The 14,352-nt window shown below is 40.0% G+C and overlaps 1 protein-coding gene across 2 annotated transcripts in view; it reads left to right on the forward strand.

Annotated features, from left to right (window-relative positions):
- MACC1 (MET transcriptional regulator MACC1) overlaps positions 1–14,352 on the forward strand; it is a 62,454-nt gene that overhangs the window by 21,683 nt on the left and 26,419 nt on the right. The window contains exon 2 of one of the 2 annotated variants that reach the window (XM_036327955.1): positions 8,409–8,551. The exons of the other annotated variant lie outside the window; for it this stretch is intronic. The gene's annotated coding sequence lies outside the window, so the exon portion shown is untranslated. The remainder of the gene's footprint in view (positions 1–8,408; positions 8,552–14,352) is intronic. 2 annotated transcript variants of the gene reach the window in all.

Genomic DNA, 14,352 nt, shown 5'->3' on the forward strand with positions numbered 1-14,352 from the left:
TAGTAAATCTTTATTGTTCAGATTATTACATTTGTTCCTCTTTTTTCCCCCCATAACTCCCCTCCTCCCAGTTCCCGCCCCACCCTCCGCCCTCACTCCCCACCCACTGTCCTCATCCATAGGTGTACGATTTTTGTCCGGTCTCTTCCCGAATCTCCCACAAGCCTTTCCCCCCCAAGAATAGTCAGTCCATTCCCTTTCTATGTCCCTGATTCTGTTATGATCACCAGATTATTTATTCACTTGATTCTTAGATTCACTTGTTGATAGATGCATGTTTGTTGTTCATAATTTGTATCTTTACCTTTTTCTTCTTCCTCTTCTTAAAGGATACCTTTCAGCATTTCATATAATACTGGTTTGATGGTGATGAACTCCTTTAGCTTTTCCTTATCTGTGAAGCTCTTTATCTGACCTTCAATTCTGAATGATAGCTTGGCTGGATAAAGTAATCTTGGTTGTAGGTTCTTGCTATTCATCACTTTGAATATTTCTTGCCACTCCCTTCTGGCCTGCAAAGTTTCTGTTGAGAAATCAGCTGACAGTCGTATGGGTATTCCCTTGTAGGTAACTGAGTTTCTTTCTCTTGCTGTTTTTAAGATTCTCTCTTTATCTTTTGCTCTTGGCATTTTAATTATGATGTGTCTTGGTGTGGTCCTCTTTGGATTCCTTTTGTTTGGGGTTCTCTGCGCTTCCTGGACTTGTAAGTCTATTTCTTTCACCAGGTAGGGGAAGTTTTCTGTCATTATCTCTTCAAATAGGTTTTCAATATCTTGCTCTCTCTCATCTTCTGGCACCCCTATAATTCTGATGTTGGTACGCTTGAAGCTGTCCCAGAGGCTCCTTACACTATCTTCGTATTTTCGGATTCTTTTTTCATTTTGCTTTTCCGGTTGGGTGTTTTTTGCTTCTTCGCATTTCATATCTTTGCCTTGATTCTTGCGCTCCTCTGGTCTGCTGTTGGGAGTCTGTATAATATTCGTTATTTCAGTCTGTGTATGCTTAATTTCTAGTTGGTTCTTTATCACAACATCGAGGGTCTCATTAGATTTCTTGAGGATCTCAATAACTTTATCGGCGGCTTCTAGACAGTTCTTGAGAGACCTTAAAAGTGTGGTTCTGAACTCAATATCCTCCATTGACAACTTTGTCCTGTTTCTTTGTCTCCGCATTTTTTATGCTTTCTTGGTGCACCCCCTAGTGGTCTTTGTGCGCAGTCTTGTTGTAGTTAAGCCTTGATTGTTGTAGTTAATACTAGGAGGATTTGACCTCCAGGCCAACTGGCTGTGAGAATCAGCTGTGTCTGCAGTGGGAAAACTTCTGTCCTCTAGGGAGGTGCTAATCTAGCCTTTGCCTGAGGCTATCTGGCAAATGGCTCTGCACAGGGCTTGGGCGGGGCGGGTGTCACGGGATCAACAGAGCGGGTGGAGGGAGCAGTTATGGCTGCTCTCAGTCCCGTCCCCAGAGGCTCTGCCTCTCAGAGTCCCAGCAATCGCTGCAAACCTCGGAGAGAAAGCTGCCCTCACGTTCCGACCGATGCCAAACAGTCCCGCTTCTCCTGTTTGAGTCTGGGTCCCTAGAGACTCGCCCAGAACTGGAGCTCAGAATCTGAGACTCCCTCCCGATTGAAAACGACAACCGCGCCCTCAGCTACCAGCCCGCTCTGTGCGTACCTCCGCACCTTTGTATTTTCCGCACTGCGCCTCCTCTGAGTCTCGTATGCTGTTCTCTTTCCTTCTAGTTGAAGAATTTCCCCTCAGCCAGTCTTCCTGTGGTTCTGGGCGATGTCCGTTCCGTCTTTTAATTGTATTTTTGAAGTGGTTGTTCGAGGCAGCTAACTCCGGTGTTTACCTATGCCGCCATCTTGGTTTTCCGGTAATTCTTGTAGTTGTTCCCTCAGAAGATCTTCAAGGCCTTTCACATTAGTGTCTTCAGGGACACTGATTACTCTGCGTGTGGTCACTGACAGTATGGACATCAGGGCAAGATTCTCGGGCTTTGGCTTCTGGCTGTTACTTCCAGATGGATGATATTGGGTAAATTCATTAATCTCTATGTATCTCAGTTTTCTTAACTGCCAAGTGGAGACAATAATATCATTTACCCCACAGCACTATTGTGCTGGTGAGAAGAGATAACAGGTGTAAAGTACTTATAACCCTGTCTGTGCCCACTAATTGTTAGCTACTATTAATTACTGCAAATCTAAGTTAATCTACAGTAAGCAATCATAAAAATATCTTTCTGCCTTTCTCCTTTATGCCATGGGATCATTTTTCCTATCCACCACTCCAGCAGAAATCCTCTTATAGAGGTCACCTATGACTTCCCATTGCCAAATTCAACAGTAAATTATTATTTCCAATTTTACCTGACCTATCAACAAATACAGTACAGCTTATCACTCTCTTCTCCTTCAAACAGTCAGATCATACCACTCAGGTCATACCAATCATAAATGCAATCATAAAAATGAAGTTGGAATGGCAATACAACATATAATTTAGATTAGAAAACATTTGTGGGAATAAAAAGAAATACTACAGAAAATAAAGAGAAAACTCAATAAGAAAACATAACCTTTACATATTTATATGGTTTTAGTAGCAAAGCTCTGAGCCTATGAAGCAAAAATAGAGCAAATTACAAGAAAAGTTGATTTTACAATTTTAAATCATGGTTGGAAATTTTATCACACTCAGAGCAGAAACTTATAACCAAATGTGTAAAATAATTATAGAGTATACTTGAACAATAGAGTTTTAAAACTTCATCTAACAGATACAAAGGGACTCAGAAATTTCATGCATTAAGTTAGTAATTTGTCCTTTAATTTCAGATTCTCAATTTTTTAAGTGAGAAAAAGAAATTGCAATATATATATATATATATATATATATGTTCAAAAGTCATATTTCCTTTATCTATACTATTGTGATTTTGACATGACTAATTATAATTCTAATGTTCTACTTGTTGGATTTGGAAACTCAATTTTTTAAAATATTGTTTAGCTAAAAATGTTCCTTTAAGTTTACAGGAAATATATATATATATTTCCTAGAAAGTCATTGGCCAATAGATTCAAAAGAGATACTTATACCATATAAAGTTTATGTATTTAAAACCCAGATGCTTTTACTAGGAAAATGCTAACTAGGGAGGTATTCTTTGGGATATACGTGTGTGTGTGTGTGTGTGTGTGTGTGTGTGTGTGTGTGTGTATTTATTTATTAGTTTAGTGAGCTAGAAAATTGCCCCCTGGAGCATAAGAAAACTCTTTTTGCCTAAGCTACACTCAGAACCAAGGCTTATGCTAAAAGCGGGTCTTTACATTGTCTTAATGTCCAAAGTGCCTTCTCTAGATCTTATAATTCTAAGAGAAAGAAGAATCAAGGAGAAAATGAACCCAACAAAGTATACTGAGGGAGATAGTATTTGTCCCAAACTGTAAGAGCAGAGCTGGTCTTAGATGTAATCCCTACCTATACCAGGAAAAGGTTTTTCATTGATCACCCTGAAATCCCAAGTCTAGGGCAGTGTCTTCACCCCTGGAAGGATTGACTTGTAGAGATGGGCATCTTGAGCTGCCATGTATTTTATTATGTCTAGTAATATGCTTGTCTAAAACAAAACAAAACAAAACAAATATATTCCCATCACTTTATAATTATGATTTGATGACTCTCTGTCTTCCCTATGCATCAGAATCTCCTGGTAATTTTTATAAAAATGATATCTGGCACAATTCACCATAGCTAAGATTTGGAAACAGCCTAAGTGCCCATCAGTAGATGAGTGAATTAAAAAACTGTGGTACATCTATACAAAGGAATACTACGCTGCGGTAAAAAAGAAGGAGTTCTTACCATTTGCAACAGTATGGATGGAACTGGAAAGCATTATGCTAAGTGAAATAAGCCAGTCAGAGAAAGATAAATATCACATGATCTCACTCATTTATGGAATATAATGAAAAACATAAACTGATGAACAAAAACAGATCCAGAGACAGAGAAGCATCAATCAGACCGTCAAACCTCAGAGGGAAGGTAGGGGAGGGTGGGGGTAAGGGGAAGAGATCAACCAAAGGACTTATATGCAAGTATATAGGCCTAACCAAAGGACACAGACAACAGGGGGTGAGGGCATGAGTGGGGGAGGGATTTGGGGGGTAATATGGGGATAAGGACACATATGTAATAACTTAATCAATCCTATCTAATAAAAGAGAAACATGGTAATTAGCGTACGACCGCTACCCTTCCCATTGGCTAATCAGGGCGATATGCAAATTAACTGCCAGCCAAGATGGCGGCCGGCAGCCAGGCAGCTTGAAACTAACATGAGGCTTGCTTGCTTCAGTGACAGAGGACTCCAACGTTCCCTGCCTGCCTTGCCGGCCTCTGAACTTGAAGTTTGAAACATAGTTACAAATATAGAAGCTGAACAAAACCCCAGAAACCTGCTTTCAGCGAGCCGAGCCGGGATCTCAGAGCTGGAGTTGATACAGAGTTTTGATTATAGAACCCAAACAAACCAGATACCTGCTTTCAGCAGCAGAGGCCTCAGAGCTGGAGCCAGAGCTAAAGCTGGCCCAGAATAAAAAAAAAAAAGAAAAAGAGAAAAAGGAGCAGTTGGGAACTTCAGTCAACCGCCAGCCTGAAAACAGCCCTCAGCCCCTCACCCAGACTGGCCAGGCACCCCAGTGGAGACCCCAACCCTGATCCAGGACACCCTTCAGGGCAAACCAGCTGGCCCCACACGTGCACCAGGCCTCTATGCTATATAGTAAAAGGGTAATATGCCTCCCAGCACCGGGATCAGCAGAGCCGGGAGGCCTCCCAGCACTGGGATCAGCGGAGCTGAGAGGCCTCCCGGCACCGCGATCAGTGTGACAGGGGGCAGAGCCCAAACCCCCTGATCGCTCTGCGGCTCTGTGTGTGACAGGGGGCAGTGCCCCAACCCCCTGATGGGCCCTGCTCTGTGCGTGACAGGGTATGGAGCCCCAACCCCCCTGATGGGCTCTGCTCTGTGCGTGACAGGGGGCAGTGCCCCAAACCCCTGATGGGCCCTGCTCTGTGAGTGACAGGGGGTGGCGCCTCAACCTCCCCATCGACCCTGCCTTGAATTTGACGGGGCAATGCCCCAACCCCCTAATTGGCCCTACCCTGAGCATGACTGAGGGTGGCATCGCAATCTCCGATCCACCCTACTCTGTGCATGATGGGGGTGGCACCCCAACTCCCCAATCGGCCCTGCTCTGAGCCCGACCAGGGGCTGCACCTAGCGATTGGGCCTGTCCTCTGCCACCCAGGAGCAGGCCTAAGCCAGCAGGTCGTTATCTCCTGAGGGGTCCCAGACTGTGAGAGGGCACAGGCCTGGGAGGGACCCCCCCCCCCCCGACTGCACAAATTTTTGTGCACCAGACCTCTAGTAAAAAATACAAAAATTAAAAAAATGATATCTGGGTTCCACACTGTGGTCTTGGGATAAAACTGTACATCTGTATTTTTTTTTTTAAAGTTCCACAGTTGATTTTGATGCAGAGGACTAGTTGAGGACCACTACTTTACACTAAACTCATTAGGGCAACCGGTTAGAGGGCTGGAAGCAAGACCATCACAAGTTCTGGAATAGCAGCAGCCCAAGAGGTCCCGACCTGGCACCACGAGGTGCTGTGGACACAACTCTGAGGCTCCTTCAAGTTTCTCCAGCTAAATACAAGGAACCCACCAGCTCCCATGAAGCAGTGTGGGTTTCAGCAGAAGGACACACTACTCCCAACTCAGTATTTCACTGTTTTAAATAAAAAAGGGGAAATGGAGAGGAAGGGAAAGGCAGCGCTCCTTCTGAAAGGTTGGAAGTTCTTTGGGCTGCAAGGTGAGGGGGCTCAATCTTTCAGACTGATTTAATAAAATAAAGAAGACAGTGATAGACAGTTTTATTTATTTTATTCCAAATGGTTTCCTTTGTATTTAATTTGTTGTTTTTATTAGAATTTAACACCTGAAATCGAATGAAAAAAATGTAATTTAAACATTAAAATTAGTTATTTCTTTACAACTCAAATATATCTGTCTGTATTTTCTACATAGTGGTTTTAAATATTTAAAAATGTTGTTCAAGTAGAAGGAATTTACATTGACTATTTCACATCCTCAATGTGGGGCCATGTATTTATACCCTATCTGTGTAATCACAGTGACCAATTACCCTGGTTTTCCCTGGACTGAGAGAGTTTAGTTTCAAAATGGGGCCATCCTGGGCAAACCCAGCTTGATGGATGATCCCCCTTGATTATGTATTCATTCCTTTGAGCAGCTGTGTTTTCCTGTTATTCATGCCTTTGAGTAGGTCTCAACAACTCTTATTCACTAAAATTTTTTTTTTGCATCAGTAAGTAATATGAATATTTCTGAATGGACCAAGTAGATGGTAGGGTTGACAAAGTATACCTCTCAGTGTTCCACTGAGAGTATTCTCCTTGGTTATATCTTATTACCCATCTCCCTTTTAGGCTGCAATCACCCACAGTTGGAACCTCCAAGCCCCTCAGTCAGTTTCCTTTCTTACACAGGAAAATTTTGGTCTCTCTTAGCTTCCTTCTTCAGACTTCTTTTGCACTTCATCAATCCGTGATACTGTCTTCAAATAAGTGAAATTTTGAAGACTTAATTATCTCTCAGAAAGGAAATAATATTTTACTTCCCAATTTCCAGAACAGTGAGGCATTACTAATAATAAACTATTCTTGTGTAGCTAAGTTATATATGTACATACATTTATACCTACGTCTGCCTGTCTTACTATATATTCAGATATGAACACATATTAGTATTTTTCAAGTTTTTGCTTTGATAAACAGTTCATACTTTGTACACAATTCTCAGTTTATGAAATTGACCACAAAAACCCACTATGATTCCCTGAAACATTAAAAATTAGATGTAATAAACTGTTGAGAATTTAAGGGAAACTCCTGCTTTACACATTGGATGATGTGGCATAATGTGTGTTCCTTTCCTTAATCTTATCAGTTCCACCAACCTTTTCCTGTGCTCCTTCCCACAGCAATTATTGGTGCATGAACATTTTGTTCTCATTTAATAGCGACTCACCATTCATATTTACCCTCTGTCAAGAGGTCCGTTTGCCAGATGATATATAAATGATTCATTCACACCAGTGTTCTAAGTTCAAACCAAGGAAGACTGTGGGTGTACACAAAATGTTTGTCAGAGGGTTTTTTTTTTTTTTCTCTTGGCAAAGCCTATTGGGAATCTTATAATTATTTCTATCCATAGTAGTGGGGAAAGTGTTTACTGAAAAGATTGGTTATCATATAACACAGTAATTTTTCAATTATCCTCTTTAGAGAAGTGAAAAGAACATTATCAGGTTGAACAATCAATTAAGCTAAAATAGCAATTAAAATTTCACAGTAATTTTTCTTCTTCCTCTTTTACAATATTCCTTAAGCATCTTTGTCAGTAGCCACTCATTATTCTTGCTAAAACCAACAGAATTTGCACAGATGTGAAAAATAAAACAGATAAGAATTGTCATTTTAAGCAGCTATTTCGTGTTAGCTGGGGATTTATGGTATTTAATTTAATCTTTATAGTAAGGTTTGTTTCAAAAAAAAGCTTCATTGAGATATAATTCACAAACCATTACAACAACTATTTAAAGTAGATATTTTATATTCTGTTGGTGAGAAAAGTGATACTCAGACCAGTGAATTCATTTGTCAGCTTTGCTTTGAACCCATATCTGTCTAATTTCAAAGCCTGCATTCTTCCTACTGTACCTCGGGGCCTCCTTTGTTATTCTTGTCCCAAGAAATAATGTCAATAGCTGCTAAAATGCCCTCTGAAGAGTGAGGAAGAGGGGGTAGTCCTTGTTTGGTAGGATATATAATTCTAGGGGAGCATGAGGCTAGAGACCACTTTATTTCACTCTCAGTGAGTTAAATGTTTCATTATTTTTGCTTCAAAGTCTTAAAATCTAAGCTATTATTACTTGTGACATGAAATAGCATCAGAGTTTTAAAATAACTCATATTTTACTCTTATAGAATTCATGGAATGGGTAAAACTAGTTATTCTCATATCCTCCTTTTTAAGAAGTTCTGATCAGGAGATAACAGTTTGATTTCTGAACCTGCTACCTTGGGCGATTCATTTAGTCTTTCTGAAGCTCACTTTTGTCATCTGTAAAATGAGCCTTCTTCACCTTTCTAATAATGCTTTTTGCTTTTCTCCATGAGCACTTATACTTGTAGTCATTTCCCTTGGGTCTGAAGGCTAAGGGTTTCCAACTTCATGAACCATGACTGGCTACATAATTTGCAGTGCTCAGTGCAAAATAAAAATATGGGACTTGTTGTTAACCACAATATTAAGTATTTCAGGATGGCAACAGCAGACCATTACGCCAAGCATAAAGACTCTGTGAGAAAGCGACCCTGTATGACTGCACAGATCACATGTTCATGTTGTGGGCCCTGCTGTGAACTTGGTGAAGATCTCCTGGGATCATGAATGAGGTTTGATGTTCCCCGGCAATAAGCCTAAGGCATAGTCCCAAATCTTACTTCCTTTGGAAGGAAAGTCTGACCTATGCGTAGGAAGCGCAGTGTAGGTTTCAAAAGCTTGTTCTCTAGAGTCTGGTATCCCTAAATTGAAACCATGGCTCTGCTGCTTAACACCTATACAATCCTGGGCAAATAAATCCCTTAAACCTGATTTCTTTATCTTTAAAAGGGGACTAATGATAGAACAAACTTTTTAGAATTGTTGCAAATTATAAATGAGAAAATTCATGCATGGTATTGGGAATATAGGAAGCACTCAATAAAAGCCCTTATGATGGATTTTTTTGTTTTGTTATTTTACAGCCCTGAAATATTCCTTTGTGAATCTGGTGAGAGTCCTTACATGTTCCCTTCCAGAATGAGGTTTCTGGGAAGGTTCTTTGGCTACATCATTTAGCTGGACATAAAATAATTTCTGATCTACTGTTTCTCTGTTTCTGATTTGTGCTCACTAATATGATGTTATCCTGCACAAATATTTTAATTTTCCAAAATTTCAGTTCTGCCAGTGCTGGAAAGATCCTGAGTATGAAGAAAGTGATAGTTTGACATGCTGATATTAACAAGATAACATATTGACAGGATGTTTTGAGTTACCAAGATTGGAGGCATCATCAAAATTATTGTGCATTGCTAATACAGTTTAATGCACCAGGGTCCTTGGAGAATCTCATAAAGCCTTTTTTTAAAAAGATAAGTGACTTCTGTAATTTTTTCCTGTTAGGTATTTTAAATCTTTAGTAATAATGACCAGTGATAAACTGTTCGTGGGTATATACACTACCAATCAGAAGATGCCCATCAGAAGATGCCCTAGCAGTGGTCGGCAAACTCATTCGTCAACAGAGCCAAATATCAACAGTACAACGATTGAAATTTCTTTTGAGAGCCAAATTTTTTAAACTTAAACTATATAGGTAGGTACATTGTTATTAACTTAATTAGGGTACTCCTAAGGCTTAGGAAGAGCCACACTCAAGGGGCCAAAGAGCCGCATGTGGCTTGCGAGCCGCAGTTTGCTGACCACGGCCTAGGGTAACATCCAATGAGACCATACACACCATGATCCAGTAAAAGCTTCATACACACCAGGGAAGCATCATCAGTTGGTTATAGTTCCTTTGTGATCCACTCGGGCAGTCACATATACAAGGGAATGCCAACCTATTTGGTTAGGTTTGGCCTTAAGGAAATGAAGGAATCCACCTCTCCAATAATTGCTCTTCTGACATTTTAGCATTTACTGTCACCTATAAGAGTTATAGCCAGTGCCAGGCCGGTGTGGCTCAATGGTTGAGCATCAACCTATGAACCAGGAGGTTACAGTTCGATTCTTGGTCAGAGCACATGCCTGGGTTGCAGGCTCGATCCCCAGTGGGGGCATGCAGGAGGCAGCAGATCAATGATTCTCTCCCACCATTGATGTTTCTATCTCTCTCTCCCTCTTACTTCCTCTCTGAAATCAATAAACATATTTTAAAAAAGAGTTATAGCTTGCATGGAAGTACTTTTAATATTACATAGGTCAAGAGTTAAAAGCAGTATAGATCATAGAAACATAAAGGAGATCTGAGGTATTCAAGGACTATTTGGAAATTACTTTGAACCTCCTGGATAGCTAAAAATAGCAATTTTCACTATATACTAGCCACCATAAACATGACTTCAAAAGAATACATTTTAAAGAAATAATTATATTAAACAGTATTGCTTCCCTGGTTATTATTTTGTAAACTCATGCCCCTCCCCCCCAAAAAAATAAATCTGATATTTTTTGCTAATTTGTACACTTAGTGAATATTCTCAGTTATTTAAAGCCTGGTTTAAACAGTAAACTAAATGAAAAGCAAAATTTTATTCATCTTTTTATGGAAAAAATAATGAATCATGTAGAATCAGAATAAGTTTGTTGGAAAAGGCATATTGTCAAGAATGTTGTCCCCATTTAAGTGAGTAGAAGACTGCTCCTTTACCACTTACTCATTCCAACAAAGACTGACTCATGCTTCTTTAGACAAAGTTTTAAACATTTCTATCTAGGACAACAGTTGCCACTGAGTATAAAGTTAATTGGGAGAAAACACAGGGAAATGATAAATGTGGTTGGCTATTTGTACCTGTGTAAACAAGCACTACCCTTCACAGGTGGGCCTTCTGGTCAAAGGCTTTCCTCTTATACCAGCTCTCCCTGTATTCATAGGAAAAAACCCAGATTTAGGATGACATCCTGTGAAGTGTGTGTGTGTGTGTGTGTGTGTGTGTGTGTGTGTGTGTACATAAAAAGATTGGGAGGAGACTAGTGGGAGCAGCCAGAGAATAGGGAGAAATTCGCTTAGCCAGGGAAAGAAATTAACATGAGGGTTTTCAAAATGTGGTGCTCAAAACATGGCCCCCAGAACTACAGCATCACACCACTGGGTCACTTGTTACAAATACAAATTCTTGGGTGCAAGATGAGAAACGCTGGGCTGGGTCCAGCAAACAGCGTTGATCAAGCGCTCCAGGTGATTTTGGTACAGCTGAGATTTAGGACCACTGGCTTAAAGGACAGTGAAGATCTGCTTGGGTGACCAGAAAGAATTTTAGCTAATCATCAACTTGTGCCTTTGTTTCTGAAATGTTATGATTTTCCAGAATCATAGCTGCATAAGGCACCATTCCTGGTGTTTATATGGGTGAGGATTCCTAACTATTTTGACTGGATTATAACTATTTTTTACATCAAGGGTTGTTTGTCTCAAAGGAATCCTAGGTATAAATTTTCTTTCTGCTTGTTTCCCCACAAGAAATTAGAGTTTAGGTAGATCCATCTAAATTGGTTTTCAATTGAAAATGTACTTTCTCTTTTTGAAATATACTTTTGCATCTAAATTTTTTCATATTTTATGTTTATTTGCTTAATTTTGTTGAAGGATGTGAACTTAGTTTTCCTATCTCAAAGTTTTAGCTACCTGAGGCGTCCTAAGGACTCTTAGATTTTGACATTATAGTTGGTAAAATCAACCACAAAATTTTGAAGATCTGCCAGGAAACTTGAGGTTTCAGTGCAAATTGCATATTGCATAATTCAGCTTTTCGCCCAATCTTTCCGTGTAGTTTCAACTATCAAAGGAAAAAAACTGCTATTGCCCCATTTGATGTTTTAAAGTATGGCACCTTCTGATATAAGTTTTGCATTTGCTTATTCATCATGTTTGGAAAATATGCCTTTCCTCTCCTTTTCTTTCCTCCCTTTTTCGTCCTCTCTTCATTTAATTTGCTCTTTATACCAGAAAAGGCTTGATTTCTTTTAAAAATGAAATAAACTTCTTGGAAGTAAAATGTCAAATACTTGAAAGATGAATATCACAAAAAAGAAGAGTCAACATTGAAAGACATGTGGTTAACACATGAAGGAGAACAAGAAGTGAGGAAATTAGCATGAATGTAAATTTGAACTAGAAGGTGGTAGTCTCAGAATATACTTGAGTCTGACAAGGGGTTACAATGTCCAGCTCTATGGGGTAGCTGAACTGTGTATGAGTAATTATTTCTGAGTTAATCACTCACCAGCTGTTTGACCTTGTAGGTTACTTATGTCTCATTGCTGCTATTCATTTTTGCACTCTGTAAAATCTGATTTAAAAAAACTTTTTAGCAGGATATAAAATTAATATTCAGAAATTTGTTGCATTCCTATCCTATATAATAAAAGCCTAATATGCAAATTGACCAAACTGCGGAATGACCAGTGGGCAGGGGCAGGGCCGGCGAGCGGGTGGCAGGCCAGCCAAGGAGGGTGCCAGCAGGCAGAGGGAGGGGACAGAGATTGGGGAGCAGCAGCAACCAGCAGTGGTGGCTGGGCGATGGGGGTGGGGCTGGTGCTGCCCCCTGGTGGTCAGTGCACTCCCACAGGGGGAGTGCCACTCAGCTACAAGCCAGGCTGATGGCTGGCGAGTGCAGAGGCAGTGGCGGGAGCCTCTCCCACCTCTGCAGCAGCGCTAAGTATGTCCTACTGGCGGCTTAGGCGCACTCCCCTAAGCTGTCAGTTGGACATCCCCCAAGGCCTCCCAGACTGCGAGAGGGCACAGGCCAGGCTGAGGGACCCCCCTGAGTGCATGAATTTTTGTGCACCGGGCCTCTACTACACTAATAATGAGTAACCAGAAGGAGGAATTTAAAAAAAAAAATCCCATTTACAATTGCATACAAAAGCATAAAAATCCTAGGCTAAGTTTCAGTTTAGTACATTTTGATACTTTTAGTTGTAATTTATCTGTGTTCATAGTTACATGATACTACTGTATATTAAGACACAATTTCTTTATCTATTCATATAACAAAGGATATTATGGTTGATTTCACTTTCCTGTTAATATAATATAATGAACACTCTTATGTATATCTTTTCTAATGAACATATAGAGGTTTTACTAGAACAAATAAGTGGGATTGGAATTGTGGGGAGTAGGCTGTAAGCATCTTTCCTAGACAATGCCAGATTGATTTCTATGCGGTTGTACCTATTGATACTTCCAATAGGAGTGTATAGGGTTCCCCTTTGCCTGACATCTTTGCCAATAATTGGTGTTGCCAGATTTAAATATTTTTGCACATTTGATTGGTACTAATTGTATCTCATGTGGTTTTATTTAGCATTTCCCTTATTATTAATAAATAGAGCATATTTTATTTATTTAGGGGTCATTGTGTTTAATTTTTCAGAGAAATGCTTGTTCAGATATTTTCCCTCCAAAATTTTTAATAATGTTTTTATTTTGCTTAGTGATTTGTAGAAATCTTGATATATTTTGGAATTTAGTCCTTTTTTCTTCTTTAGTCACATGTAATGGGTATATCTTCTCCCATTTTTTGCCTTGTGAGGGTGAGTCTACTTCTGGGAGTATTCTGTGTGTTTAGTCTAATTCTGTTCCAATTTCATATTGTCTTACTCAGCACTTATTTACAATGAATGCTGGTATCTGTGGTGTACATTATTTTTGTAATCTTCTTCTGAGTTATTTTGAATATTAGCCCTTTGCTTTCTGTTTTTTTCTTTTTTGTGATCTTTTTTATTATTAGTTTTTATAAAATGTATTGGCATGACACTGGTGATAAGATTATATAGGTTTCAAGTGTACATTTCTATGCTATGTGATCTGTATATCACATTGTGTGCCCACCACCCAGAGTCAAATAATCTTCTGTCACCATATATTTGACCCCTTTACCCTCTTGTACTCCCCCATTCCCCTTCCCTTTGGTAACCCCCTTCTTCTCTGCCTATGAGTTTCAGTTTTATATTCCACATGGGTAGGGTCCTAGGCCTGGTTGGCAATCAGGGCCGATTGGGGCTTTCCTTACCCTGAATGCCAGCTGCCGGCTGGGGGCCTTCCTTCATTCTGTGCTGTCCCCTGGTGGTCAGTGTACATCATAGCGAGCAATTGAACTCCAGGTCTCCCGGTTGAACTCCTGAGGGAACAATTTGCATATTAGGATTTTATATATATAGAGAAGAGTGAAGTCATATGATTCTTAGCTTTTTCTGACTGATTTCAATTAGCATAATATTCTCAAGGTATAATATATACATTTTAAAATAGCATAAGGACTTACAAACACACACACACACATATATATGTCATATGTTATATACACACTAGAGGCCGGGTGCACAAAAATTTGTGCACTTGGGGGGAGGGTCCCTCAGCCCGGCCTGTGCCCTCTCTCAGTCTGGGACCCCTCGGGGTATGACCACCTGCTGGCTCAGGCCC

The sequence above is a fragment of the Myotis myotis genome, unplaced genomic scaffold, assembly GCF_014108235.1.
Source record: "Myotis myotis isolate mMyoMyo1 unplaced genomic scaffold, mMyoMyo1.p scaffold_m19_p_11, whole genome shotgun sequence".
In the NCBI taxonomy this organism is placed as follows: domain Eukaryota; kingdom Metazoa; phylum Chordata; class Mammalia; order Chiroptera; family Vespertilionidae; genus Myotis; species Myotis myotis.